This window comes from Trachemys scripta, chromosome 12 (assembly GCF_013100865.1).
Source record: "Trachemys scripta elegans isolate TJP31775 chromosome 12, CAS_Tse_1.0, whole genome shotgun sequence".
Lineage (NCBI taxonomy): Eukaryota > Metazoa > Chordata > Testudines > Emydidae > Trachemys > Trachemys scripta.
Window position 1 is genome coordinate 21,402,648 of NC_048309.1, and position 27,385 is coordinate 21,430,032.

A 27,385-nucleotide genomic window follows, 5' to 3' on the forward strand; every position below is an offset into this window, starting at 1 on the left:
GGGGGGGGGGGAGAAGGGAAACCAGGGGTCATGGCCAGTTCTGGGAGATCACTGCAAACTCAATATACTTATTAAACACATTTTAAATGTCATATGCTGTGAACTAATTCATTTGGAGCCAGACTGTGACCCCCTTACTCACAATGCCTGACTTCTCTACAAACTTCTCATATGACTTTGAAAAAGTTACCTTCAAAAAACAGGATAAAATAGTTGCTCTCTCTCTCCATCCCTTGTGCTATCTATTTTGATCATTGGCTCTTTGAGGGAAGAGATTCACCGTGCGTTCGTACAGCTCCTAGCACAATGGGCCCTGATCTCGATTGTGCTCGCTATATGTTACTGTAATACAAATAATAGAAATGCGTGTAATTTCTAACCTTTTTTTTTGGAGAAATATCTAAAACTTTTCCAAAGTTTCTGAAACTCCCTTTTCTCCCACTCCCTCAGGGGAAAAAAAACGAAACACAAAACCAACAACAAACCAATACCACAACCACACCCTGCAAGGCTCTCTCTCTTATTTATCAAGTAAAGGCACCTCATTTCCTTGTTCATTTTTTAACCATTGCTTTTGTTGTCTCCTTATCATAGAGACTCAAGAGAAAGAGTTGGTTTGTGTGGGAGGAGGTCAGATGGTTTATCTGTGCACGGTGAATGGATGTCATCATCTGCACATGGCAAGCCTGACGTCAGTATTCATTCAGTATCAGAGGGGTATTGAGTAGTGTGGACCAATGAGAGATACTGCTTCTAATAAGTGTTTTAGCTAAAGGCAGTGGCACCCTCATTCCTGAGAGCAATCAGTTCAATATGAAGTTGCTCTGTGTATGTACAGAAGAGAAGTTGCAGAACTGTGTATGTTGGGAACTCCCTATAAAGCAGAAGAAATTATTATATTATATATATATATGCAGCCACAGATGTCACTTTATATCAGACACTATTTTTAAAGGCAGAACTTCCTATTTTAAATTAAAATACCACAACTTTTCTACTTTAAAAAAAATGTGTAGCTCAAAAGACAGCTTCAAAATAAAACAAACCAATAAAAAATAGAAAAAACAAAAACAAAACACCTGGAACTGTTTGAAGGGTCAGATGAGCATTCAGAAGTTTTTCTTTTTTCTTCAGCAGTCGAGGTTGAACTAGCTTGGTACATGCTTGGGGAATGTTTGCCCATAGCATTTACACTGTATTGATATAAATGATGGACCAGCTGGCAGGGCCTCTCTGTGAGGGTTCCAGGATTCTGGAAATTTATTCTCCTCAATCCCTTGGTTCAAAATAGTCCAAATTTGGTGATCTTCCAGGCACACTGCTCATGACTGTTCAGTTGGAGTTTTGGAGAAGGCTGAAGGCATGCTTCCTCCATGATGAAGGGTAGAAAGGAATTTTTGTAGGTGGCTGTCTAGCTGAGCTCTTGTTGCATTGATCATTTAAGGCTGAGGGGATTTAATTGTATTGTTAATGGTGTGTTAAAAGGTGCCTAAAGCCTTGGATAGGCATCTTTTTAGTTCACTTGCCTTGAGACTAATACCATGCGGCTGACAATAGGGATTAGTGAGTGACATTGCTCCCTTGAAAATCAGTGAGTTATTTCTGTTTATGCTAGCTAAAGATCTGGCCCTTGAGTTCCAAACATTTCCAATAAAATTGAAGGGAGGGAGAGAAGAGAATGAACAAATAAGTGACTTAGGAACCAAAGACCCATTGAAAGTTCTGGAAAAAAAATTCTCAGCTCCAGTTGCGATCTGTCAAAAATTGGCACAGTGACGACACTTCTCTTCTGCTCCCGGAGGTATTGCCTTACATAACTTATGAGGTATTTAGAGATTCAGAACTGTATATTGTCTACTGCATACATCACTTCATTATTGTAGGGCAGCTCATAAGCTCTGAGTTGTTAACATTTATATTTGAAAATGTGGTAAGAAAACAGCATTGAAATATTTTTTCTTTGATTAATAAAGAAAGAAATAATTGGCAGCAACAAGAGGTCCAAATGTAGCCCACTGATCTCAACTGTGTCCCGTTAAGTAGCAAAGAAGGAGCAATGTCCTTATCCCCACGGATTGCAAGAAAGAAACAAAGCTGACATTTACAACTAGGTGTTTAGACAATCAAGGGCCTTTTGCTCAACACAAATGTCTGTGGCCAAACTGCTAGAACGTCTGCAAGAGACTAAGAAATAAAAAAGGCAAAATTCCACAGAGTGGTGCAAGAGACGTATCGTATAATTGCAGGGTTCTGAAAGCATAATCTCTACTAAACCGGACAGGTTTCCCAGACAAAATATACCTTCTGGTGTCATTTATCAACAGCTGCTATGGAACAATAATCATTGATAGCAAGCTTTGCTGTCATTAATAAACTGATATTGCTTTGCTCCTTTGAAAACAATGAATTCGGTGCTGGTCTTTTAGCCCTGAAGATTCTAAAGATCAGTTATTACATGGACGCATTATTAGTATTAATTATGTTTGTAACAGTAGTCTCTATCATGAAAATTCCCCCCCAGAACATCTCACCCCTGATCTGGAGTGAGGAACAATCTCAAGAGGTGACAAGTTACTGAATCACCGGGGGGGAGGGATAGCTCAGTGGTTTGAGCATTGGCCTGCTAAACCCAGGGTTGTGAGTTCAATCCTTGAGGGGGCCACTTGGGGATCTGGGGCAAAATCAGTACTTGGTCCTGCTAGTGAAGGCAGGGGGCTGGACTCGATGACCTTTCAAGGTCCCTTCCAGTTCTAGGAGATGGGATATCTCCATTAATTTAATTTAATTTAAAAAAAAAATCATATACTAGCATCAAAACAGACAACACATGAAGAATCCAAAATTGGTGAAATTATTATTATTTTGCAAAGCTGTAACTTTAAAAAATGGTTACTTCTGTCAATTATTCTTACTAAAACTTAGGGGGGTTTGCTGCTTTCTGCTGAATTCTGCCATACCTTCCTGTTGTGCTGTTGAAAAACATTTTCTTAAAGGTCCCAGCTGTGGTTACAATGGCACTTTGTATCATCTCTACTTTAAAATAAAAGGAAAAAAATCCACAGTCACAGTTACCTCTACATCACCTAACCTACAGTCCTGGAATTTTATGATTCCACCTACCATACAGAAAAGGGGGATTGGGGGAGGGCTTTTTCACAGGAACTCAGTGGTATCTAATGGAATTCCAGTACAGGACAGGGAAACTCTAAGACTGCCCATTGGTATTTATAAATTCTCTCTGTTCTTAGATGGTAGATGATTTATACGGTCTCTCTTACAAGACAAAGAGCTGGCTTTAAAGAAATATAACCTACAAGCATTGGAGTTACTGTAAGGATACTGTAGGCCAAACTTTCACAAGAAGTCCCATGTACCTCCTGACATCTATATTTTCAAAACAAACATATGCAAGCATGACCTAGTGCACTCTGGGGCTTTTGAACTCCACAGTTATAAGGCTGAGACCATCAACCATAGTGGAACCCATCAGAATGTCTGGGAAGACAGAGTGAATCAGTTTTCTCCCACCCAGATGTCAACACAAGGGGATTTGGAGGCAAGAAGGCAACCAGCTTGTCCCGAAGAACAGATGCAGTCAGGGAAATTGTCCAGCATGACTTCCCCAGAAGGGTTAGGATGAACAAGTGGGTCAGCAGATGCAGGAGAGGGTAGAAGGCAGTTGCCCTCTCACTCAGGAAGTGACAGTAAGGAAGGAGACATCCTGGGCCTGTTGGGTGATGGAAATGGTACAGGAAGAGAGAAAGTTACAGAGTTTGAGGTAGAACAGGGTCCAACAGTTCTGATAATTTTAATAAGCATCCACATTTCTGGATGCTCTTCCAAATTTAAAACCCAAAACTATGGAGGTTCACTGTTAACTAGCATCAAGTTCAATGTTCCATATCCCATTTTGATATTGTTCTCCTTATGGCACAACCATGTACTCCACTTAACTCCAGCACCTCTCAAGCAAATCAGCAACCCAGTAAAACCTTAAGAGTTTGGTAAGCATGCTTGCAGCAGAGGTCACATTCAGTGTTTGCTCTGAGAAAAGAAAAGTAAAACTGCATGCTTTTAGGGCCTTTGCCCAGTTAGATCTCAGCACAGACCCCTCATCATCTTCAATGGGATTACACTCTGAAGCAGAGATTAACTATGCAACAGATCTTTGCAGGATCAGGACCTTCATTTCCAGGTGGGACTTAATAGCTAGTGATACTTGGCAGAAAAAAGAAGACGACCTTTTTTAATACTATCCTGAAGATTTACAAAGTAATAATAAATAGATGATAGCCTTGGAGGTGTGATTTGTTTGTTTTATGAATCACAGAAGAGCCCATAACTCAGGAGAGATTGAGGCTGAAGCAAGTTGTATGGGATTTTGCATTACAAGTGGAGCTTAATGTTTTATCTCATGAAGCACCGTCATTCACCAGTCTTCATTGCAGTAGTTTAATGTTAGTGACAGAAGAATTGAGTTTTAACCTTTTAAAAATGTTAGTTTCTGTTTGGCTTTACCAGGGGGTTTTGTCAGAAGTTTGGAAGCTTTCATAGGAGATCCTCCCAGCACAGAGTTGTTTTAAAGAACTATCCAGGGAATACACCTGCAACTGTTTTAATGTCATAGAGCTTTAGGTGACTAACATGGTAATAAACAGTACCCTAACACCTAAAATGGATTCCATTGAAAGGTTCTGGTACCACTAATCCTGTCAAGTCAACATTATGCAATATCACTTCAACAGAATACCTCACTGCACATTTTATTCACCATTGCTAGAATTGCTTTCCCAATCCCTACCACTCCAGTGCAACACTGCTCTGCTATCCCACTAGCTACAGCTACTTGTTCAAGTCCACCAAAATGGTTCTGCCATATTGCTTCTCCTTGCACCAGAATTTCAATGGCCATGATTAATTAAAACCCATAATTCATGGGCATTGTTAAAATATCTGTGAACGACAAAATTTTATTTTTGGACTGCAATGCTCTTGTGGGTTTGTGACTTTATCTTCCATTGCTTTATACTGTATCACAATAGCATACTTGTGAATCTTACATAAATTACACTAAGATGTATTGAAACACCCACCTTTTATAAATCTATTACAATCTTCTCTGTTATTATCATATCGAAGACTGCAGATGCAACAGGAGAATTAACTTGATGAAATGTATCATTCCATACTGTTTCTAAAAAACATCTTTCAGGGCATCTCTATCAGCTCATGGATTCTCACTGGTTTTCTTTCTTTTCTTCTTTTCCAGAACCATTTGCTGCTTCTTAGTTGTGGTAAGCAATTATTTGTGCTTTAAAACAAACTCCATGAAGAACATTTTTCAAGTGGAGATCAAAGAGTAAAGCAAACATAAAAGCAGTCTTATAAAAATTGCATATTAAAGAAACTAAGCTACATCCATATGCCAATTACATCCAAACCTCATGTCTCCTTCTCTATAAGGCTGTTTAAAGGAGATAGGAATGTTGCATGTTATGAAAAAGGCTTGCGTTATAGAAGAGGAATTTATCACACAACTGGGAGCTGGCACATATGTAGTAACCTTATATTGGCAATCCAGGGCTTGTATACACAGAGAATTTAATCAGCAGCTTTTTAACATGTATCAGGTAACACACAACACACAAGCAGCACTAAGATCATGCAGACAAGATGCCTGTGCCCTCTTTCAGTTTGCATCATTGTGTACCTATGGCAGCAGCTTGCTGCCTATTGAGAGTGTGGCAGGCTTGGAGGATATCCCATGGTTCTCCCCTGAGCTGATTGCTAAGAAGATGCCAGCAAGGGGTCACAACTGGAACGCTAACCAGTGCCAGATAAAGAGCAATGTCCACAAAAATATCTTTATTTTGGTGGCTGGCCACAAGAGCTACCTGAGCTACATGCTTATTGCCATCTGGGAAGGAGATCCAGCATTTCATCAGGCCTCCAAGCAGATGCTCAAGGCATATAGTAAGACTTCTGGAGTAATATCACAGCACTGCTGATATACTCAAATCCAGGAGCAAACGAACAAATTCGGATATCATGGGGCTGCTTCTCCGAAGGCTATTGTGGGCTTGTCTACACGGGGGGATTTTAAACTGGATTAAGTTGAGCCAATCTGGTTTGAAAATGATTGTGTAAACAAGACAATTCATTATAGCACACAAATTCCTCATTCATCACAAACGCTGGAGTCCTTTTTCAAAGTGAACTAAGTTTGATGCATATTGACTTAGATCTATTTTTCATGTGCTCATTACTTTGGCACTCCTCCAAAAGCTATCCCACACTGCTTTTGTGGGCAACCCTTACTGACCTGTCTGTTTACCTCTGTGCCCTCCACTCGTCCAGTGTCAAGTTGACTGGATGTCTCCTCCCCCGTTTAAAAACTGGCACAGGGCCAGAATTTGCTATATACTCCTGGATTTGAGTATATCAGCATTGCTGCGATATTATAGTCAGGTGTTATCAGTAGTAGTTCTGAAACTTGGGGGATAAAATGTCATTCTGCAACCCACCAAACTGCATCAGTTTAAGAACTTTACATTAACCTTCAGCAGCTAGCATAGCCCTACTTCCTTAAGCAAATGTTTGCCACCTACTGTGGCACATTCAATACTCAGATTCAAAAACCACCCCTAGAAGCCTTGTCATGTAGGCCCCCGTGCATCATTCTCCTGTAGTTTTCTTCTACTTTAACATTTCTGCACAAAAGGTGTTCTTCCCATTGACGCTTGCCAATTCGGTCACACAGCAGCGCACCCCAAACCCTTTTTGGATTGGAGCAATGTAAAGGACCGATGAAAGTTCTCACAGTGCAGATATCTGCATTATTTTTTAATACAGTGGTTAAATACAATTAGACTTCAGGATGTGCAATTATGGGAGATTCTCAAAGAGAAGTGGAAACAGAATAGATGAGCTAATGACACGTGGTCCAAATTCTGCTGTCACATCCATGCAACCCTAATAGCTTCCTTCTTGTACCTTCTGTGGTGTCAAAGATTGTTGGTAGCTCTATATATCAAGGCATTGAGACTAGACATCAAGGTATATAAAGTATTATTAAACATTCCTATTCTTCATGAGTATAGTTACACAGTGCTGATTCAACTCCCAAAGTCCTGCCCCAGCAGGGACTGGTGATAGGTTCTCTGGTGGCCAGTCTTTTCTCTGGTTGTTCCAAAGTCCTGAACAAGAATATGAAGAAGGGGTCTCCAGGACATTACACCTTCTGTCTAGTGACTCACAATACATTCAAGGTATATGGTTATTCATTATCTAGAGCCTAGTGTACATCTAGAGTTAAATACTGTCTGGTAGGCTGCTGGCTTGTCTCTTCTGCCCAGGAAGGGTTGACACTGCATCCAGGGTCTAGTTCAGGACCGTTTTTTCCCTCAGGACCTCAGCTTTATATTTTCCACTTGAGAACTGGCAACACAAATTCCACATCAATTATCCCTTCCCCCTTACCCCAGGGCCTTTCACGGGAGCCTACCTACTCCCTACAGGTTTTCACTCTATAGGTCTCTTGCCAGAGAATCATACTCCACTCCAGGGCTTGCCAGAGAAGTCAACCTGCTTGTCCTAGGGGCTTCTTGTCAGAACCCTCCTGCTCCAGCATTTTACTAGCCCAACTGAGACATTTGCTGGCTTTTATAATTACCTGATCCCTAGCTGATCAGTCTCGGCAGGGAAGTAGCTGGTCATTCCGGATGAGGCTGGACCCAACTCCCAAAGGGCCCACCCTCCTGTGAGATGCCCAGAGTTGGATGTGAGCACAAGGGCCCAGATCCTCAAAAATATTTAGGCACCTAACTCACATTTAAATCAATGGAAGTTAAGTGCCTAAATACCTTTGAGGATCTGGGCTGAGGCTCTTACTGATATTACAGGGCGTATTTCTGCCCTCTGTGGCATCCATACCATTGAATTTTGCTCAGCTATCATGCAACTAAGGCTAGATTTTGGCCCCAATCATGTATTGTTGCTTCTGATAATATGGTGAAACACAGCTAGAACACAAAGTAAACAGGTAGGACTTTAGGGAAGCAATAGAAAGATACATGAATGCAGAGGAGGGTTGGGAATTTTGCTCGAAATACTTTTTTTTTTTTAAGTGATCAAAACCATTCTTTTTATTAAACCACATTTAAAAAAATAGTATTTGTACCTATACCAAAGATGAAACATACTAGGCCCATGGAAACAAAAGACGAGTTAAAAGGTTAATGAGAAAATGGTAACTGGCAGTTCTCACCCTGAGACAAGTAGTCTTATAAATACTTCTTCAGCAATGAATATCTAGAGTCAGATTCTCAGTAGGCATAAATAGCTGTAACCCCCATGACTGCAAAGGAGCTGCACCAATTCACACAAGTTGAGGACCTGGCCCTGAATATACCATATAATATGCCATCAAATCTATAGAATTGTGAGTCCCTAACAACATTTCGTGGTTCAACAGAGTGTGGAGAATTTTTATTATGGAAAAGTTAACAGCTGACCTTAGACATGGGGATAGGAAAATCTGACAGATGAGCTCCCACTGACTTACTTGGGAATTGGATTGGGCCCTTGGCCATCATTTTTAGAACAGGAAAAAGACAAGACAAATGGAGCAGAGAGACCTGGGATAGACAGAAAATTCTTTTACTCTGAAACATTGAGTCATTGGCTTCTCATCTGTGAGAAACTACTATCTGTTGAACCACAAAATGTATTTAAGGGGGCTTTTCCCCCTTCCACATCCCCCACTGTTCAATGGGATCAGAAGGTAGGAGTACAATTTTGTATCATGCACTGGATATGTCTTTTAATCTTGGAGACCTCAAAATACTACCACTGAATCCACTAGTAATTTTACCTTTGTGTTATCCATTTTGAGGTTTAAAATCTTTGTCTATTACTCCTGTGCTTTGGGACATTCTCCCAGAATATGGATAAAAATACCTTTTCTCCCCCTTCACTCCAGCAGTCATCTGATACATTTTTGTGGGTTTTCTTTAAAGGAGACAGGGGTCAGAAGCCATTGAAAATAGCCATTTATAACTGTATTCTGTTACATATATGCAAGAGGAAACTGCCATGCACCTAATGAGGAACCAGTTATCTCGGGGAATTTTCACATTTATTCATGTAATTGCATTTGTCTTCTATATCATGTTTAATAAATTCTCTATATAATTTGAAATGATCCCTTTGGATCTTAGGGAGTTTATCATCAACTTCTCGGTTTCTGTAACTGGTCTCTCTTTTAGCACACCATTCCTTGGTAGTTAGAAAGATGTGTTAATTGTATATAGTTAAATATAGCACTTATCTATACTGAATGGTCTTTGCGATGTCTATGGGGCCATCATTTCCTCCCTTTTAATTAACTGTCCTTCTCTGTGCAGGGCCACTGTAAAAATGGGATCAATGTCTCCTGGAGAGAAGTTTGGATTGGATCCAATTGGGCCTGCTTTTTGAGGGAGCCTGTGTTTTATGGTACTATGTGGGGGTCGGTTTGTGATTCTGTGTGGAAATGACAATAGTCAGTGATATCACATGGCTTCAGCTCCTAACCAGGCACAACCTCTGCTGGGCTGAGTTTAAGCTCCACCTTTGTCTGCTGTGATCCTCACCCCACTCTGACTTTCCCATCATCTTATTATATATTCTTCCACTTCAAGTCCTAACATATGTTCCTGGTCCTCAAGCCATTGTTTTCCCTACATCTCCCTCCTGTCTACACTCTCCAGCATCTGTCATCCAGGAGCTCATTAATTAATTAGGCCTCGCAAAATTATCCCCATTTCACAGGACAAAGTGAGGCACAGAGAGATTAAGGCCAAGGTCCCTAGGTGCCATAACCACACACTTAGATGCCTAAGTCTTGGGTTTAAGTGCCTCAGTCCCAGTTTTGGCTCCAGTATGATCCACAAAGCTCCCACCAAATCCCCTAGGTGCCTAAACTCACTTGGTGCCTAAATTTTCAGTGTAAAATTTCCCTATATGCTTATGTTTCTGCTAACGGGCACATGCACTGCTGCCGCCCTCTAGGCATCTGAATGCCTGTCTCTGCACCTAAGCCCCAGAGTGAGTCACAACCCGGGGACAGACAGACCTTTGAGCTCACCTACTGGATTGGGTCTCATTCAAAATAAAGGAGGAGGTGTGGGGAGTTGATGGACACCTTATAGCTTTTATCCCAATGGTTACAGCACTCACCTGGGATGTGGGAGACCCCAGGTCAATTCCCCCCAATTTCCTAGAGGAGCATTCTCTAACTATGGAGCTGTGGGATACTCTGATGCAGGGTTCCCTCAATTTCTGCCGTTGAAGGTGTTCCACAGTGGATTAAATAAGGAAAGTGATTGGAGCAGGAGGACTGGATCCAGTGTCTCCCACCTCCCAGGTAGGTGCCCTAACCAGTGGGCTAGGCAGTCCTTCTCCGTTTCTTGCCCAAATGACTATTTAAGTATTTATCCACCCTAAGTAACTTGCCCAAGGTTACATAGTGAGTCAGTGTCAGAGACAAAAAAGAAGTGAGGAGTTCTGGCTCCTGGTCCAGTGCCATGTTATATAAGAACATAAGAATGGCCATACTGGGTCAGGCCAGTTGTCCATCTAGCCCATCTAGCCAGTGCCAGGTGCTTCAGAAGGAATGAACAGGACAGGACAATTGTCGAGTGATCCATCCCCTGTTATCTAGTCCCAGCTCCTGGCAGTCAGAGATTTAGGGACACCCGGAGCATAGGGTTGCATCCCTGACCATCTTGACTAATAGCCATTGATGGATCTTTCCTTCATGAACTTCTGTAATTCTTTTTTGAACCCACTTATATTTTTGGCCTTCACAACATCCTATATGTGTTGTGTGAAGAAGAGTATTTCTCTATATTTGTTTTAAACCTGCTTCCTATTAATTTTATTGGGTGACCCCTGATTCTTCTATTATCCCTATTCACTTATCCATTTGTGATTTATTAGACCTCTATTATATCCCTCTGCAATGGTCCCTTGCCCTCCCGCTCGCAGGGAGGCCACTCAGTCCGGTCCTGTCTGGCCAGGATCAGAGTCCGCAGGACAGCCAAGAACCCATAATAGGGCTCAGCGATCAGTAGTCACAGTCGGGCTTTATCCTGGGTTTGGGTGGCTCCAGCTGTCAGCCATTAAACCAAGTCTATAGCTGACCTGGGGGCCTGGGCTTGAGGAGGCTCAGGCAGCCAGCAACAAAACAGTCTCAGGGCTAGCTTTAGCCTGGGCAGAACTCAGGCAGCCAGCAAACAACCAGTCTAAAGGTGGGCTGGGGCCTGGGCTTGAGGAGGCTCAGGTTGCCAGCAAGCGAACAGTCTACAAGGGAGCTGGTAAGGGAGGCTCCTTCTTCAGGGCTAGAGCTTCCCTGCACAGTGCAGGGAGTCAGCCACCCCAGGGTAGGGTGGCAAGGGGACGCAGGCCCACCCTACTCCACTGTGTCCCAGCCCAGGGCCCTGGCAGGGGCAGGATTGATTGCTCCTGCTTCGGCGGGGATCCAACCGCAACACACCGACTGAGCCACACTGGGCTCTGCAGCCGGCTGCTCTGTGGCTGCCCCTTGGCCACTTCCTGCCTCCCCGAAGGTCAGTACCTGTGGCCTCCAGGCCTCTTCTGGCTCCTCAGGGTACATGATGGCAGGCACTCTGGGCCAGTCCTCATCAGCATCTGGGGACTGGGACCAGCCAGGCGTAGGTTTCCCTCTGGGATGCTGCAGAACAGGCGGAACGTCCTTCTCCTCTGCAGGCTCTGCCCCAACTGTGCTGCAGGCCGGCCTTTTATACTTCCAGCCAAGCCCCAGTACTTCTGGAGAGGGGGGCGGGGTGATCTAGGCTCTGCCTCCAAGGGGAGGGTAATGGTCCCTCGCTCTCCCGCTCGGAGGGAGGCCGCTCGGCCTCCCCACACCCCCCTTAGTAATCTCTATTTTAAGATGAACAGTCCCAGTCTTTTTAATCTCTCCTCCTATGGAAGCTGTTCCATAACCAAATCACTTTTGTTGCCCTTCTCTGTACTTTTCCCAATTCAAATATATCTTTTCTGAGATGAAGTGACCAGAACTGCATGCACTATTCAAGGTGTGGGCGTACCATGAATTTATATAGTGACATTATGATATTTTCTGTCTCATTACCTATCCCTTTCTTAATGATTCCTAACATTCTGTTAGCCTTTTTGACTGCCACTGCACATTGAGGAGATGTTTTCAGAGAACTTTAGCAAAGCTTTTGATACGGTCTCCCACAGTATTCTTGCCAGCAAGTTTAAAAAATATGGATTGGATTAATGGACGAGATGGTGTCTAGAAAGCTGGCTAGATCGTCGGGCTCAACAGGTAGTGATCAATGGCTCGCTGTTTAGTTGGCAGCCGGTAGCAAGTGCCCCCGGGGATCATTCCTGGGGCCGGTTTTGTTCAACATCTTCATTAATGATCTGGATGATGGGATGGATTGCACCCTCAGCAAGTTTGCAGATGACACTAAGCTGGGGGGAGAGGTAGATACGCTGAACGGTAGGAATAGGGTCCAGAGTGACCTAGACAAATTAGCGGATTGGGCAAAAAGAAATCTGATGAGGTTCAACAAAGACAAGTGCAGAGTCCTGCATTTAGGACAAAAGAATCCCATGCACTGCTACAGGCTGGGACCGACTGGCTAAGCAGCAGTTCTGCAGAAAAGGATCTGGGGATTACAGTGGATGAGAAGCTGGACATGAGTCAGTAGTGTGCCCTTGTTGTCAGGAAGGCTAATGGCATATTGGGCTGCATTAGTAGAAGCATTGCCAGCAGATCGAGGGAAGTGATTATTCCTCTCTATTCAGCACTGGTGAGGCCACATCTGGAGTATTTCATGCAGTTTTGGTACCCCTTCTACAGAAAGGATGTGGACAAATTGGAGAGAGTCCAGCAGAGGGCAACAAAAATGACTAGGGCACTGGGGCACATGATTTATGAGGAGAGGCTGAGGGAACTGGGCTTATTTAGTCTGCAGAAGAGAAAAGTGAGGGTGGATTTGATAGCAGCCTTCAACTACCTGAAGGTGGGTTCCAACGAGGATGGAGCTCGGCTGTTTTCAGTGGTGGCAAATGACAGAACAAGGAGCAATGGTCTCAAGTTGCAGAGGGGGAGGTCTAGGTTGAATATTAGGAAAAACTATTTTACTGGGAGTGTGGTGAAGCACTGGAATGGGTTACCTAGGGAGATGGTGGAATCTCTATCCTTAGAGGTTTTTAAGGCCTGACTTGACAAAGCCCTGGCTGGGATGATTTAGTTAGGACTGGTCCTGCTTTGAGCAGGGGGTTAGACTAGATGACCTCCTGAGGTCTCTTCCAACCGTAATCTTCTATGATTCTATGAACTTCCATGATGACTCCAAGATCTCTTTGAGTGGTATCAGCTAATTTAGACCCCATATTATACATATAGTTGGGATTATGCTTTACAATGTACATTGCATTTATCAACACTGAATTTCATCTGCCATTTTGTCACCCAGTTTTGTGAGATCCCTTCGTAACTCTTCAGTCAGATTTCGAGTTAACTATCTTAATTTTATATCATCTGCAGAATTTTGCCACAGCACTGTTTATGCCTTTTTCCAGATCATTTATGAATATGCTGGACAGCACTGATCCCAGTATGGATCCTTGGGGAACCCTGCTATTTACCACTCCACTGTGAAAACAGACCATTTATTCCTACCTGTTTTCTTTCTTTTAACCAGTTATTAATCCATGAAAGGACCCTCCCCCATTTTATCCCAGATCTGCTTACTTTGCTTAAGAGCCTTTAGTGAGGAACCTTGTCAAAGGTATTCTGAAAGTCCAAGTACACCATCCGTTGGATCATCCTTGTCCACATGTTTAGACACCCACAAATAATTCTAATAGATTGGTGAGGCATGATTTCCCTTTACAAAAGTCCTGTTGACTTCCCCAACATATTGTGTTAATCTGTGTGTCTAATAATTCTGTTCTTTACTATAGTTTGAACCAGCTTGCCTGGTACTGTAGTTAGGCTTAACAGCCTGTAATTTCCAGGATAGCCTCTGGAGCCTTTTCTAAAAAATTGAGTTAATTAGGTATCCTCCAGTCAGCAAGTACATAGGTTACATACCACAGTTAGTAGCTCTGCAATTTCATGTTTAAGTTCCTTTAGGACTCTTGGGTGAACGCCATCTGTCCTGATGACTTAACAGAGTTTGATTAATCAGTTTATTCCAAAACCTCCTCTATTGACACCTGGGTCTGGGACGATTCCTCAGATATTATATTTGTATTTGAAAATGCAGTCACTGTATAAGTACGTTTGAAAAGAAATCTGTCCTAGCATTGCTTCTGATGCCCATCCCTAATTAAACAGGCCATCCTACCTGTTTGGCATTGAAGTCAATCTTACTTTGCCAATCATCCCTTTTTTTAGGAAACAGTCTGATTTTGACAGGCGTGTCCTGTATCTTTCAGGGCATTAGAACATTCTCAAAAAAAATCTTGAGGGTTGATGCAACACAGTGGCAGTGTCATAGCCTCATAATACAACAAAATGTATCCTTGAGGGCAAAGTCAGAAAGGTGATGACCCTACGAGAAACTGGCATGAGATTGCTTCTCTCTCTCTCTACCCTCATCACTCCATGTAGTCAAGGGTGAAAGAGTATTATACATCTCTAATAGGTCTATTCTTACCTTGAAGTATGAGAATAACTCCCATTAACATTCAACTGAAAGTAGAATTGACTGGGGGCCCATTCGCATGAAATATAAGCTTTACATACTTGCTGCAAAGAGATACTTGCATCTCTTTTTTTTTTTAAATCTATCAGGAAAATGTATGACTTTATCTAATCTTCCACCTCAGTCTTCAGGCCTTAATCCTGCAAACACTTATGCACATGCATAACTTTATGCACATGAGCAGAGTTTTACCTTTGTTTGGTTTACTGTAGGGCCTGTAATATAATAAACCCTGTTGCTGATATAAATCAACAAAGCTGATGCTCAAATAAAAGAAAGCTGGGGGACAGGATGGAAACGCACATTGGAGAGTCTCTTTGAAGGAGGATGTTTAGAAGCTGAAATCAACAAATGACAAACTAAGAGACAGAAAATTCCCACAGCCTGAGATACAGCCTAGCCCTGTAACCCTGGGCATAAAACCTTCCCTACTTTCTGCCTCTGCAAACAGCCAATTTACGCAGTGCGCCTGTGCAGGGTCGGGAGAGTGAGGAGGAAAATGAATTTAACTCCTTGTGCACCAGGAGCCAGGCAATGCCCTTTTAGCCTGTTCCAGTGAAGAAGCGAACAAGCCAGAGCCACGCTAGCTTATTGCCACCTAAGGGCAAAGATAAGTTAAGTGTTTGCCAAAAGGAAAAGGGTGGGATCCACAAAGGGGCCTAGGTGTTGGGTTTAGGCACCCAAGTCTCAGTTGTAAGCTTCACTGTGATCCACAAAACTCCTGCTGGGCCCAGCAGGCACCTAAACTTACTTGGAGCCTAAGTTTTTAGTTGCCTATGAGCACCTATGAGCACCACTGCCTTACTCTAAAACCTAGATCCCTCTCTCCCACCTAAGCTCCAGAGTGATTCACAAAGCAGAGGAAGACAGGCATTTGCCCACTTAAGTAGCATGCAGGTGCCCTGATAGGTGGCCTCTGAGCACACCTATCGGATCCCAGGTGAGTGCTCTAACCACCTAAGAGTTAAAAAGCTGAGCACCTCCAACACCTGTTCTGCTGCCCCCATTTTGTGTAGGGTCAGGCAGCTGCCCATCTCATTCCCACAAGACACAGCTTAGTCCCCTGACTGCAGGCAGGGGTTCCCATTTGTGGATTGCCTCCCTGTAGCCCACTTAGGTTCCTATCGCCAAGAGTGGAGTGGGGCTTAACACACATTCCTCTTGTCAGCATCTCCCATTGGCTAGCATAGGTGGCTCCCTAACTGGGGTGCTCGCTTTTGCGGATTGCATTTTGTAGATGTCTCTTTCCCCATTCATTGGGTAGAAGCTGAGGCACCTAACTCAGCTATGTGGATCACAATGTTGTTCCTGTGATCTTCTAGGGCCTAAAAGTTAGGTGCCAGGATACTGGGCATTGTGAATTCCACCCAGTATCTATAAAGATTTATGGGAGGTCTTGACAGTGGCCTGTTCCGAAGCTGCACATGGATTGGGGCTGACTCTGCCCCAGATAAACATTGTAAATACTCAACATTTCAATCTAGGCAATGGCACTTTACAGATATTAAGAGCTCATTTGTGCCATTAAGGCTCAGTTCTGTGACTTCAGTAGGAACCGAAGGCGCTTTGCCCCTTGCAGGATGAGGCCCATCCGCAGAGGTAAAGTGGCCTGGGGTGCTGTAGCAAGTCTTGTTGCTGGAGGGGGCCCCCAATGCCTGCCAGAGCTCCAGAGGGCCCAGCGTGAACATAGCAGCTGTACCCACTTTGTGACCAAATTCCCTTTCTGGTCAGCTTGGTCTTTGTGGGGTGTGGGGAAGGCTCTTTGTGCTCTCTCCCTATTTGCACAGTAGGTGGGCTCAATCTCACCCTAATTAATTGTCATGCAGGAAAGTACCCTGTCCATTTTAGGGAGAGCTACAAAGAGGCAGAGGGAGGTTAAGGGCTTTGCCCAAGGTCAGACAGTACATAGTGGCGGAGATAAGACTAGATCTCATGGGTTCAGACTTCCTGTCTCCTGCTCTGACCACTCCACACTGCTCCTCCAACACATTACAGCTAGAAAGCTAACTAGGAGCTCTTGGCACATTTCTGATTTTACATCTAATACAAGGTGTTAAAACTCTCCCATTTCATTTTCTTGGTGTACTTGAATTGACATTTCATGTCTTGCTGCTGCGGACTTGCCATGACTGCCGTGGCAAATGAAACATGTCCCCAGCTATTTCTACATCTCTTTCAGGGATTGACTCATGTTCTTCCAATTGCAGTCAATGAGACTGCGGAATGAACAGGTGTATCTTTGAAGTCACATACAGCTTGGGTGGCTGAATGCCTCTCATGTTTTCCTTTTTGGTGACTGTGAGCATCTTCCAGCCATTCTAAATCAGATCCCAGTTTACAAATCAAGTGTAATAAGCCCATCCTATTGATGCTGCACAGAACACTCCACTGAACACACTTCCCACCTTAGGGAGAGCATGAGAGAACAAACACGAGAGATATTAGTCACATTGCTTCATGCACTACTGGAAGGCACTCAGATACTATAATGATGAGAGTGGTACAATAACCTATGTACATCAGTATATAGATTAGAAAGGTTTGGTGCAACAGCTGGTGCTTTTGAATCCAGGGGTGCTTTTGAATCTGGGTTGCATTCATGTTAAGTGCAACACTTTGCTTGCACAAGACTGAGAAATAGCAAAAACAAAACCAGTTCCCTCAGTGTATAAGTGTAATCCCTTCATTGCTGGGCTTCCCTTTGCCATAAAAGGCCTGCATTGCTGCATTAAAGTGACGTTCCCCTTAAATCATTTCTGTAGCACATTAGGTGAACACGTCACCGTCACATTTCATCTGTTGTGCAATTAGTGCAGACCCTGCACGGAGGCTCTTGCAGTGAGAAAGTACAATATCTTTCAGAATAGAGGAGGGAGTGGTCCTTGTACTTGGAATCCTACCTGGAAAGGGTGCATCTTAAGTTATATAATGATGGTGCTTGCTGAATATTAATTGAGAGGTTGTTCCAAAAGCAGGGGGGTGACATGAAAGAAGGCATAATGTTAGGAGTGCATGAAGGAGACACAAAGGGAGCATCAGGATCAAAGCGAGGCCCCAGAACAGAGAATGGGTTGTGGGAAGAGGGCTACACAGAGCTTTGAAAGCGAGGATAAAGAGCTTGAACTTTATGCAGGAGAATGAAATCCAGTGAAGTGATTTAAAGAAGGGGATGGTAGAAGGAACATGATGCATGAGGAAGGGATGGTAGTAGCAACCCAACAATCATTCTTCTTTAAGGATTTATGGTACTTCTCAAATCAGAGCCACAGAAGATAAAGACCATAATAAAACTTCATTAGCCTGTTGAAGTTAAAAGCCACAGGAATTGCCATATGGGAGGAGACCCATGGACCATCAAATCCAGTACCCTGCACCCTGTTGGCAGAAGATCACAGCATACTCTGGAGCCTTCCCTGCCTGTCCAGGAGCTTCCTTTATATCCGGGGAGAGGAACAGCTGGTTATTTTGGTTTTATGCTACCCAGGGATTCATCTAGTCAGGAAACTCTCAGCTATCCTGCTAGAGACACTCTCCATTTCATTTGACGCCCCCAAGGAGCGGAGCTGGGACTCCCGAATCTGTCCCCTCAGTCTGTGCCGGTATTTCTGGGCCAATGAAAGTCTTTAAAGTAATGAACAAAAATGCCCTTGCCAGATAGTCAGGCCACCTCTTCATCATGATTTGGTTTTTAAGAGGAGTCCTAGCTCCTGGAGTCATGTTATTAAAAAAAGCTCCAATTCTCATTTAAGTCAATTTCTAGCCCTGATGGTTATAGAGAAAAGCTTGAAAACATGACTCTCAAGCCTACAGGCTTTAAAAACAAACAAAGAAGGCTAACAAAATGAAAGCAAAATGTACTCGTTTAAGCCAATCTCATGAATCTGGGGAGGCTTGGCTCATGATTTCAAGGGCTGGTGGGGCTGCTCAGACTGCTGGCATGTACAACTGCAGATGCTGCAGATGTCAAAAGTGAGGGTCCAGGGGAGGGAAGATGTTAACATTTCTCAGAGCTTGTGTTCTCTTCTCATGTTTCTTTGTTTTAGTTAACTCCAACAAGTTAGCAAAAACAGCAAAACTGTCCAGACCAGTTCTTCCATATCAACCCAGCATAAATGAGTGTCACATATATATGCAGGAACGCCGCCAGCTTTTTTGCCGCCCTAGGTAGCAGAAGGTCCCGCCCCCGAAATGCTGCCCCGACAGAGGCGGCGGAAGGTCCTGCCCCCGAAATACCAACGATGACCGGGGTGGCCGAAGTTCTGGCAGCCGCGGTCGCCACTCCCCAAATGTTAGTGCCCTAGGCGACTGCCTAGGTCGCCTAATGGGTTGCGCCATCCCTGTATATATGTAGGTCTGAAGCAAGCATGATCCATCCTGCATGTACAGCATTCTCGACATAGGCTGCACCTTCATCTTGTTCAATAGGGCCAAGTTTCAAGAGCGGTGAAGTTGAAGGTACCATTGGAGGCTTTCTGTTCTGGCTGAGATGGGGATGGCAATGGAAGAATCCCATCTGGCATCATGAAGCAAGAGGACACGAGCTTGTGTCAGTTGATGCACCTTTGAAAACCAAAGTCTAACAGAATGAATCAAGTTAAATCCAGTAGTTATCACCCAAGGCACAAGAGTAGAAGAAAACAAACAAACAGATTTTTCAGTTCAAAGAGAAAAACAATGGGCCTCTTCAGCCCCACTTAATATACTGCAAACTATTAGAATTTCAAAGTTATATTAAGAGCAACAAGGCTGGATAAGGAACATGCTCAGATCCTGTCCCTGGTAGATGGGAATAGCTGTGTAACAGATTTGTCCCATTGTGGTGCTGACCTCCAGTCTATGTGGCGTGAGAGCAAGGCCGTGAATGCACCATTCAATTTGAAAGGTTATTCCTGGGCATTCCTGGTATTTCACAGTAACCCAATGACAATGGCCTCACCCTTCCACTTTTTGGTGGTCACCTCCACGTACATGGACTCTGAGGGGCTGGATTCTGGCTGTAAGTGGCTAGTGGAGAACTCCCTTCTCAGAGGCAACTCCCAACTGCAGTAAAGAGGTTGGAGCCAGTTCCTGTGCTAGCCAAGTCCCCATTCCCTGAGAAGGGGGCATGCCAAGGAGGATAGGGACATGCCAGGGTGAGGCAGAAGAGTGACAGAGCTCTACCCTCCACTAGTGGACCATAAAGCAGTCCCTCAGCTGCTCTACGTACTGCTGGACTGAGCAGGGCTGAATGAGGGAGTTTCCTAATATTCCCAATCCCAGACCTGCATTAAGTGCAGCCTGGATGCATGGGGGAATTGAACAAGTTTCTTTCCTGCTTCTCCCACGCTGGTACCATTTGTAAGAGAAGACAGTCTTGCAGGGGGAGTGGGATGATCTGGTAAAGCTTTTTCTTCTCTAAGGTCCAGGATACAAAGATTATGACCTTTTGTTCACAGAAGGTTTCCTGGTCTGATGTCCATGACCAGTTTGGCTCCAAGAAATGCAAGAGGGACTCCCATTGAACCTCTCATTGGGAGGTTCACCTCAGGAGCATCGATGGAAAACTGCGTCCCATGTTTACAAGTTGTGATCATGCAAAATCTTACTGGTGTTTCAGCTGCTGCACTCACTTGTCCCCTTTTTGGATAGGGGGTTTCTTAGGTTGTTTCCTTGAATACAAAAATGTAGGTTCTGATGAGCAAACATGCATGCATCTGCATGCTGAGGGTCTGATTTTCTGCTGGGTTACCACAGTTTTAGGTCATTAAAACCAGGGGACTATGCAAGGATTGATCGGATTTTGACATTTTAAACTTATTTCCTTCATTTCGTTTCTTTTGCATTAATCCGCACTTTTCACAGCGGCATGTACAATTACAATGATTCCACTTACAACTGGTGAGAGATCTTAGAAATACCAAATATAATTACACGCATAGAAGACCAGTAATCTGTCTAGTCACTTGCACACGCATTTAATGTTCTCGTGACAGCTGTCATAGTAACTGCATGTGCAATTTAGGGGCCTGGTTCTTCACTGCATTATACTAGATTTATGCCACTGTAATTCTATTGAAGCCATGCTGTTGTAAAGCTGGAAATCCCCAATCGCTCAGTCTTATAGGTGTAACTTTACCACTCTTCCCGATGAGCAACGCTTGTCAGAGAACAGATATATGCAGTAGTGTTTTCTCTGCCAATATTAATAGTGAAGTGACCTTCAGCATCCCAAATTACTCCCCTTTTGACATTCACATAGGCAGATACCTACTCAGAATATGGCCCAAGACCTTTTGAAACAAATAATCAAAGTGATTTACCCATGCAAATGCCTCCATTTAAGAATGGATGCTCAGTTAAGTGACTAGTTATCTTCAATGTCTCTGCACATTTCAATGATGAGCATGCCCCAAAGTTCAGATGCCTTAATGCTCTGTCACATGGATACAAAACAATTTTTGAGCACACCTGTTGAAAACGCTAGTGTGTGTGCAACCACATCCCCAAGTAGGTGGGCAATTGTTTTTACATGTGCCAAGCAGATGTTTTAAGGGATAGAAAAGAAAAAAAAAGCAATTGGCCCAATAATCACAATAAGAAACCTCATCACATACAACAGATGTTTTTTAACATAAAACTAGGAATTTATTTCCCTCTTTAAAAAAGTCCATCATAATTTGTTTTTTTTTCTGTATTATGGGAAACTCCTAATAAAACATGTGCATTAAGGAGTGCCAACTGCGTATAAGGAAGACCCTTATCCACACTAACCCCCCACTTCGGACTAAGGTACGCAAATTCAGCTACGTTAATAACGTAGCTGAATTCGAAGTACCTTAGTCCGAACTTACCGCGGGTCCAGACGTGGCAGGCAGGCTCCCCCATCGATGCCGCGTACTCCTCTCGCCAAGCTGGAGTACCGGCTTCGACGGCAAGCACTTCCGGGATCGATCCGGGATCGATTTATCGCGTCTAGACAAGACACGATAAATCTATCCCAGAAGATCAATTGCCTGCCACCGAAACAGGAAGTAAGTGTAGACCTACCCTTAAGACTAAAGAGGCAACATCAGCTGGTGGAAGTCAGCATAGCTCCAGGCCAATTTCCACCAGCTGAGGATCTGGCCCAATATATACTAATAAACCCTTTACAGCCATCACAGGTCACCATTCATCTTATTTACATATACAGCATTATTGATTTCAGTGGGGTTGCTCACGTACATAAAGTGAGCAGGATTTGGCCGTTGAATTTTTCTTGTATTATTCTTTCCTATCACTGTTGATTATGGAAGATGTTGGGCATGAAAGAAAATTTCTCTTTGACAATCTGCTTTGCACCCCTGCTTTTCACAATGTCACAGTTAGGGCCAGAATTCCAGACATGGTAGCTGTTTGAAATTTAAAATTGAGGGCACATGAGTGAACACTTGTCTCTAATGACCTGACTTTGGGCTTGAATGTCTAGAGGCTCTAGTATAGTGCTTCTCAACCAGGGATAAGTGTACCCTTGGCGGTACACAGAGAACTTCCAGGGGGTACAGCAACTCATCTAGATATATACCTAGTTTTACAACAGGCTACATAAAAAGCACTAGAGCAGTCAGTGCAAACTAAAATTTCATACAGAAAATAACTTGTTTATACGGCTCTATATACCATACACTGAAAATGTATAATTTATACTCCAATTGATTTTATAATTATATAGTAAACATGAGAAAGGAAGCAATTTTTCTGTAATGTGCTGTGACACTTTTGTATTTTTATGCCTGATTTTGTAACCAAGTAGTTTTTAAGTGAGGTGTAACTTGGGGGTAAGCAAGATAAATCAGACTCCTGAAAGAGATACAGTAGACTGGAAAGGTTGAAAGCCACTGCTCTAGTACTCAGAATTCTCCCCAAACATCATTCTGTGAGTACAAGTGTTACAGGTGCAAATTGGACCTGCAAATTGATATATGCCTGATTGAAAAGTGTAGGCCTTTAAGCATATAGTTGTACAGGCCATATACACACAGTTGCTCGCACTCCCAATATCCATGCATAGTTATTGCTATTACAAGCACAGATCAGGAATGATGTAAGTAAATAGCTAGACACTTTGCAGGTGATATTTCCCAATTTGCACGTAGTGTTACAAAGGATGGATTTCAGAGATCCTGATGTAAATAAAGTGAAGAGCAGCCAACTGATTGGAAACAGTAACATTTCCCTGGACACGCAACAAAATCTTTCCATAACCAGAGACGACAGGAGAGGAAATACAGAAAAAGCCCATGAACATTTGATGAGATTTTGGTAAAATATGATATATTTTTTCAAATGTTCCCGACTCTGTAAATGGCAAAGGCAACTCCTTCAAATAATTCATTCCATGTGTAAAATGTGTTCTACATTCTTTTTCTGTTTAAACTTATTTTCCTCATCCCAAAACTTTTTGCCAGTGTGATTCTGTAATAATGACACAAAGCCTTGCAATACCCCTTTGAGATAGAGCATTCTTATGCTCAGTTTACAGATGGGGAAACTGAGGCACAGAAAGTGACTTATTTGCCCAGGATTATGAAGTGACTCAGTGGGAATGAAACTCTGAGTACTTGACTACCAACCCTATGCTCTTACTATCACCATGGTTCCTTTTGTTGCTGCCAAGTCTCTCCCCCATAATGGGCCTTTGCCTCATCTAGCTTCTTCTCTGGCATATTGCTCATTTAGATAACTTTTTAAGTTTTCCTCCAGTCTACTTCATTCTCTGGATGCTCCCTTCCCCTGGGATGGTTTGCTACCTGGCAGGTGTCTGGAGTGTGCAGCTAATTCCACTCTCTAAATCTGGTGGCAGAAGAGACTCAAAGAATGTCTTGCCCTCTCCCACCATTCCAAGGCCGGAATGCACCAACTCCAGGATGCATCTTTTGCTCCATGGGCCTGGAAAATGAACACTCAAAAGTTTTCTCCTCAAGTGGTATCTGTCTTTTACTGTGTCTGCATAACATGCTTTCAACGCAGCACACATTTTTCACAGTGCTTCGCAGAGCTGGTCAGGATACCACCCCCCTCCCCAATGAAAACATTTTTTTCCATTGGAAAAAAAATCAGCATTTTAAATTTTCCACAGGAAAAAGTCAGTTCTGATAAATTTCTGCTCTTTAAAAAAAAACTTTGAAAAAAGTTATGAAATTTCAACATTTTTAAAATGAAGCTAAAAATTTCAGTTCAAAATGTAATTTATAGTAAATATTAAAAAAAACAAATTTAAAGGTAAAAAATGTTTAGACATTAACAAAACCATTTCAATTGACCCAAACTGATCCCCCTCCCCAATTATCTGTTTACAAAAGTTGGAGGTTCTGATTTTTAGTCCTGATTTGGGCTGGAAAAAGGCTTTTGAAACCTCAGAATTTTTCCTGGGACAGGAAATCCATTTCTTGCCCAGCTCGAGTGCTTCTTCTGCTATGGTCTGTTCTAGCTCCTACTGAAGTCAAGGGAAGAGTTCCTATTCCCAAGAAGCTCCTGGTGCTTCTCCCTCTTGCTGTCATATGCTCTATTCACATTCCTTTAGAGTCTCATCTCCACTGGCTGAGGAGGTGCTGTAGTAACCATTTTAGTCAAATCATTCACAGAGGCCTTCGATCCTTAGCTGGTAGAGCACTACTTCCATTGCTCTGTAACTATTGCCATGGTTTGACCCTCTTCCTAGCTGTAACTCCCTTGGCCTTCTTTTGAACAGTTACTCAATGAGAATTTTCTCCACTCTGGGATCAGAGCTATGCTAGCTATCGTACCATAGCGTTCAAACACCATGCTGGCTAGCACAGTTCTGAACCAGTTGTGAATGGAACTGGAGAGGTGATGTGTAACCTGAGGGCCTCAGCATTGCTTAGGAGAATAAAGTAAACTCTGGCTAAATGTGTCATTTTCAGTTGCAGGAACAGTAGTTGCTCAGGCTGAGAATTTTCCATCTGAATGATCATTTTTTGCACATCCCAGCAAAACACCTATTCAGAATGGAAGTGCCAGTGGACCATTAATGAACAGAGTGAATGGGGCCACTCTCATCAGAGGGAATATTTATAGTTGCTTTCCCTGAGGGGCTGAGTTTATACCGGGCTGCATGGAGGAGTCACGCCTGGTTTTACCTCTTAGCACAAGCTGCCCCTTTCTCTGGGGACTAAGATTATACGCCACAAAGTCACGTTGCGCTCCTTGAGCTGCTGCTGCCGCCACTTAACACAGCCACATGAAAACCAACATTGAAAAAGAGTTAAAGTCTCAGCATGAAACTAAGCTGTACGGCATATGCTTTTAACATTAAAAAGAGGAAGCAGTTCGGGGAAAAAAAGATGCAGACCTGGCAAGTTTTCATTGTTGGGGGTGGAGAGTGAAGAGTTTTCTCTCTCCTTAGATGGAAAGTATCTGAGTATAGTTGCTGACAAACAGCTATCAAGGGCCTGGAGACACGCCATAGGTACCAACTGGCACAGTGACAAGCATGCCACAGAGAATGCAAGGTTTCATTTTTAGGAGTGTTGGAGGCAACATTTCTTGCCTTGACTAGCAGGGTTTGTTTAACCTGTAGCAGGACTTTTATATCACATACTGTTCTCCAGCAGCCCCTCTATGGGTCTAATTTTGCAGCCCATAGGCATACAATAGCACCTGCTCAACTGAGTAATCCCATCGAAGCCCACGTGAGTAAAGGGTGCTGCTCAAGATTACTCCGTGCAATGTTGCCAACTCTTGCAATGCTTGGTGATTTTTTTAAAGCCCCAGTTCCTGGAGTCATGTGACTATGAGAGACTCAGTCTTTTGTTTTGTTTTCTTTTCTTTTCTTCAAAGTACCGGTAAATTGCTGGCCTTTGGGGTTGTAGAGAAAAGCTTCAAAAATGTCAACTCTAAAAGGCTCAAAGAGCAGCAGAAAAATAAAAAGAATCCAATATTTTAAAAAATCTCATGATTGTTAAGCCAATCTCATTGTTTTTGGAGTCCTGACTTGTAATTTTTTAATGTTTGAGGTTGATGATACTTTCTGTGAGAGTCAAGATCACAGAATCGGGCCCTAAGTTTCTGATAATACTGGTCCAAATTGTGCTCTCAGTTCTATCTTCAATGGAGTTCCTCCGGACCAACACTTGTGTAAGGAGGAGCAGAATTTGATCCATTGTGAGCAACAGCATCTCTACTTGGGGAGGTTATGGCAATACTGCAGATGTGCGCCACTGTTCAACTGGACTTTGTGCAAATGTGGTTATTAGCCACATCTGAGACAACTACTCTGCACCTTGGCAAACCACTCTGACCTACCATCCCGGATTTTTCATTCACTTTGGGACTAAAAAGGAGCAACACAACTTGCAGGCCTCTTAATCAGAGCTAGGCCCAGCCCCCGGGTTTTGTTTTCTGATGGCTAGATTGTGCCATTGAGGCACAGTGTATAGCAAAAGGCATTGCAGAGCTCTATACTGCCCCAGAGGGAACACTGGTAAGCAGGGTCCAGTAGTTTAATTTTCTATTCTTATTCCTCTAGGGCTCAAATTGGGCTTCAGAGTTTGTTGCATCGGGATAAGGCAACAGGATTTACATTTTCTAAATTGACAATTTGATAATGATATGATCTGAGAGTTTATAACTGAGATTTCTCCGATAGGGAAATATGGCTTCTACATGGAGACTATGGCAGCTCTGACTAGAAGACAGTTCCATTTCTTGGATCCACTTTCATCCTTACCCATACTTCATTCTCTACCCCGCCCTCTTTCACACATGAATTCATCTACAGTATGCTACAAACCAGACTTTAAAGCTTGCTGTGGAAAATACCTTCAAAGACGATATGGCCCCACTTGGATCTTATAGTACTCCTGATTTGTCATTAGTGTAATCCCACTGAAGCCAGCGCTACACCAGTGTACATACGTGAGTTCAGAATCAAGCCTTCCCTCTCTTGTGACTTGAGGGCTCCGTGCAGAGGAAAACTGCATGTGACTGAACAACATGAAGACTAAACACCATAGCTTGTATTCCCCACACCCTTTTTTTGCTCAATCAAGACAACTGAATGGAAAATTTGCAGAAAAAGGTCATTTCGAAGTTATATGATTCACTCTGAGAGTGCAATGCCCTTCCCTACCTCTAAGTAATATCCTCTATTTCCTCTTCAAGGTATCACGTGTAGGCAAACCACAGACTGGTGCCATTTGCTTGCTCAAGTTGATTATTTTTATCCAGTAGTGAATACCCTCGCTTCCCTCTTCTCAACAGATCGATGACTCTTCCGAAGCCCCTTGTTGCGACAGAGCTTCCACAGCTTTAACCATTTCTACACTGAGGAGATCTTTGAGAAGCAACAGCTACTTCTCTCTCTTTCTTTTGTGTGTGTGTGGAGGAGGCGAGGGTAGGAATTGATGCCGTTTCCACCACTTAATAGGTTAGGAGACATTGCAGAAAAGAATTAAGGGTGGGGGGTGGGGGGAAGAAAATGGCTTGCTCTTGACCAAAGAGGGTCTTGTTGGCATTAAGTTTGCTACAGTGATTTTTTCCCTTCACATTCAGCTGATCTGGACTGGGCCAAATCCTTCGATACTTAGTTTTAATTCAGTTTTTACACAAACATTTGTTTTACCCTGCGGGGGGTTTTAGCTGTGCAAAAACTGAGT